This window comes from Apium graveolens, chromosome 7 (genome assembly GCF_009905375.1).
Source record: "Apium graveolens cultivar Ventura chromosome 7, ASM990537v1, whole genome shotgun sequence".
Taxonomy (NCBI): Eukaryota; Viridiplantae; Streptophyta; class Magnoliopsida; order Apiales; family Apiaceae; genus Apium; species Apium graveolens.
In genome coordinates, this window is record NC_133653.1 from 67,468,329 (window position 1) to 67,472,660 (window position 4,332).

Consider the following 4,332-nt stretch of genomic DNA (forward strand, 5'->3'; position numbering starts at 1 on the left):
CGGCATCCTCATCTTTTCTCTTAGATTCTGGGGACAGAATCCCTTAAGGGGGAGAGGATGTTACGACCGGCATTTTATGTATATTATTTATGAATTGGGTATAATATTAAAGTCGAATGAAAATATATTCAATGATTGTACGCTAGTGTGAGTGAAAATTTCTGCATTATAAATTTGCTTTGTGTAGTATATGATTTTTCAAAGCAAGAGTTTATTTAATTTCTTTATTTTTGATTTATAAGGAATATTCTAAGCTTTGGAAAAATTTTCTTTTAAAAGGTATTTTGTTCACAAATTTTGAAAATGATTTTATAAAGTCTCTAAAAATCCAAGTTATTTTATGATATAAATTTATAATTTTTGAACTTGTATTTTATTTTATAAAAATAAATCTTTATAAATTTTATTGTTATAATTAGAAAATTACGTGGCTACCCTTGCATGCAAATACTCCTCCAATTTAACTTAGGGCAAGAAAGACATTTCCAACCCCACTCACTTCCATTCTACTAACCAAATTACCCCTTTACCCTTGCATGCAAATCTACCTAACTATATTGGAAGGTTACTCTTGTAAAATCTCAAATCCACTCACTTTTGGCCAAATAAAAACCAATCTAACATGATTATTACTCCACATTCACCCCACCATTTCCACATCCTCTTTCCTCCCCCCTCCTCTCGGTTTTTCCCCTCCCTCTCGGCAATTCCCAAAAACCGAGCCCCCATCCCCTTCTTCTTCATTTCTCACTCAAATAATCATCCTATTATCAAGTAATCCTACTCCCTACATGTTGTTCTTGTATATCTTAAGAGTGTAGAGCAGAAAAACTTATGTGTTGACCTTGCATGGTGGTATTTTGTTAAAACTCCAAGTGAATATCCTTGATTCTTGTGAATTCAAGGCTTTCACCATGAGTTATAGTAGCAAAGGGTTGAGAATGGCTAGACATGAGTATGCTACACTCATGCAATTGTTGTTTTCACCCTAATCCATTCGGCCATGACTTGATAGGAGCTGAATGGATGGTGTTTGGTTGTCATGTTCCACTTGTGTGTTTTTGTGATGATAACATGAAAATCTTAGTGAAGTCTTGATTAAACTCCTTGCATGCTAAGTGATCATCTAGGTATATCTTATGCTAGGCTTGCATGTCAATTTTATGATAGAACATATGTAGAAAATATGTTGTTTTGGTTTGAAAAAACCCGAAGGCATGCATGCATGTGGATCTCTCTTAGAATGTTGTACGATTTTGATCATTTGGAAAGATTTTGTTAGTGAGCCTTAATTTCAGTAGGAAGAATGTGTTAATATTGATTTATGCTTCTTGTTGCATGGTAATAATTCATGGTTATATTTTATAAAAATATATATCTTGTTGTTTCAAAAGCATAAAGATTTGTGATTTGTGAAGTGTAGTCTCTTTGTTTTGCCATAATTGTACCTTAGGTAAGGATGATCTCACCAAGGTTATTTTGAGAAAAGGGAGTTAGTTCAGTAGAATACCATGTATAAGTCTTGGTTTAAGTATTTAGTTGTTGTTAGTTGGGTTTGTCAAGTCAAAACCTTTGAAAATGAGAGTTATAGTTTCTGCAGAAAAATCAGTATAGCACCCTGAGGTTTAGAGTGAGTTTTGACCATGTCATTGGTGTAACAATTTGAGGCCCAAGCTACCAGAAGTTAGTATTGGGAGGTATATAAAAGGTTTTAGGAGTTGGTTGGAGGTTTGCATGTCATTTGGTTAGGTGCACAAGTAGAATCACAAAATCTGTCCAGCAGGGGACCGTTTTGTTGTAACTTAGAAATAGGCAGATTTGGACCATGTCATGGGTAGGCCCTCATTAGGCCCAATTGGGCCTTAGTTTAGAGGGAGTGTCAGAGAAGTTTTTCCAAACCATAGTTCATAGGATATGATTTAGAACCATGTGTCACAAGTTAATTCAAGTCAGGACATTTTCTGCCCAGAAAAACAGGGGAAACCTTGGACTTTTAGCTTAGGCCCAAGAATGCCCAAGCCAGGCCCTTGAGCCAGAACAAGTTTGTGAGATGCCCTTAGGTCAGGAGAGTCTTGTGTAAAAGTTTTGAAGGAAAACTTGTAGTTTAAGAGTGTCTAATGTACTCAAGAAACCATAGTTATCATTCTGAAATTTGCACCAGTGAGCACTATCACTTATCACCATATGTTTTAGAACACTTAGAAGGTGAGTATTTAGGTCGACCACCATAGTTGTAAGATAGTATAAGGTCAGTAGAGCAAAAGGCACAAGTGAGGGTCAATAGGTTTTGGATAATTTAGGAAAGGCACATCGAGGTTAGGAAGTCCGAAATTAGAAAGACCTTGTCTAGTTTAGCGACCAAGTGACTTAAGTTGTGAGTCGAGATTATCCAAGCCTAGTGTTGCATTATGGTATATATGGTGTTATTTGGTGTTAATATATGATATGTAAATATGTGGCTATGTGTGTGCAATTGTAATTTAAAAGTGAATATAAATTAAGTTGCATATAGGCCTAAGTGACATCCGTGTTTAATTTCGAGTTGTAAATAGGTTAAGTTGGTGAGAATATATTATAATGAGGATTATTATTATTTATGTAGGATCTCGAGACGAGGGGAAAACTTGCCATAAAAGTCGAGTGAAGCTCCAGTTGTTGCTCCTACCAGTCAGACAAGACCAGCCTATCTCAAGGCAAGTGATTCAACTTGACCTTCGTATTTACTACAAATAGTTCTTATATATTGATGCAATTATCCCGAGTTATTTTGATATATTTAAATCAAGCGTATCTTTTGTTTATCTTTGAGTTACAAAGAGATGCCATGAACCCTCGAGTACGTATTGCAAGTAGTTCAAAAGTCTTTCATGATAGTTTAATGCCATGATAAAATGAAGAGTTGATATATTACTTGATGGATCCTCTTGATTAACATGTTGATGTTTCCTAAGTATTAATATCTCATCCTGATACTTGAACCCCTATAGAACCTTACTCTGAATTCTGATAGTCAGATACTTACCAGCTTGATTTCTCATTGATTGATACCCTCTTTCTTATCCTAAAGCTTGACAATTCTGATATGTCCTGAGTTAAAGATCATTCTTCATACCTTAACACCCTTAGTATTCATGAAGCTTACCTTCTTGATGATCCAGCACTTGAACCTTGATGGGAAACCATTACTTTGAGCCCAAATTGGCATTACCCTTCATATTATCCATTAGCCTCACTAAATCCTCTTGTTCAATCTTTGCTATATGAAAACCATTCAATTACTTGAATAGAGAATAGTTTTGTGAATCATGGCTCTGAAGTTAGCACCAATTCCCCGTATTTCGAGTTGATCTATAATCCTTTGATAAAGTTGTTTACTGCAAAAAGAGATTTTGTCATATTTCGGCATCAGTTTTTGAAATAAATAAAATATGGGTTTTTCAGTCCCAAAGGGGGATAAATGTTTTCTTGAATGGTGGATCTGGACTGAGACGCGAGTCCTTTCCGCACTTATATTAGGCTTAAAAGTTGCCTAGGGATTCCCAATAATGTTTTAGAACCCAGCGAGGTTCGGGATTACTTCGCGGCTGATCACCGGCTGTAATCCGTAGCGTCATAAAATGATTTTGATTAAGACATGATTTTAAAATTGTTTTGATGCAAGCAAAATGATGCCATCTCACATAGTTTTATCTCTCGTTACCTTTGGTTATGTCTTTCCATTATCATTCTTAAAGTATATCTCAATTTATGTTTTGTGTCGTACTTTAGCACTTGTTGAGCATTTGGCTCACTTCTTGCTTTACCCTTATATTACAGCTAGCAGCTATGGTTAGATTCAAGCAGACTGCCCATAAGACCTGTGATGCTGATGCTTATGTTCGAGCTCAGGTAGAATAAGTAATAATAGTTGTGTGAGGACTCGGTATTTGTAATCAGATGTAATAGTTGGTAGTGTTGGGCTGTTCCAAACCCTAAACTGTAAGATCTTGGATTTTGGGTTGTGTATTCTTCATTAAAAAGATGTAATAGCTATATTTATTTTGCTGTTTAAGTTGGGGGTGTGACACAACATGCCTATCGAGATGTCGAGTTCTCTACAGCTTAATTGGAGATCTCGAAGTGAAGAAATTTCTCTAAGTACAGAATTGCAGAACAGTTTAATATCCAAGGTTACAAATCAACAAACAATTCACAAAGCTGGATTGACAAGTCTACAAAAAGTAGCTTGAGAGATGTGCAAGATCAATGGCAAAGATTAACTGACAGAGGAGATTAAAGTAATCACGGGATGCTAAAGATATGCTAAGCCAGAAATGAAAGATTTGCTTTTCT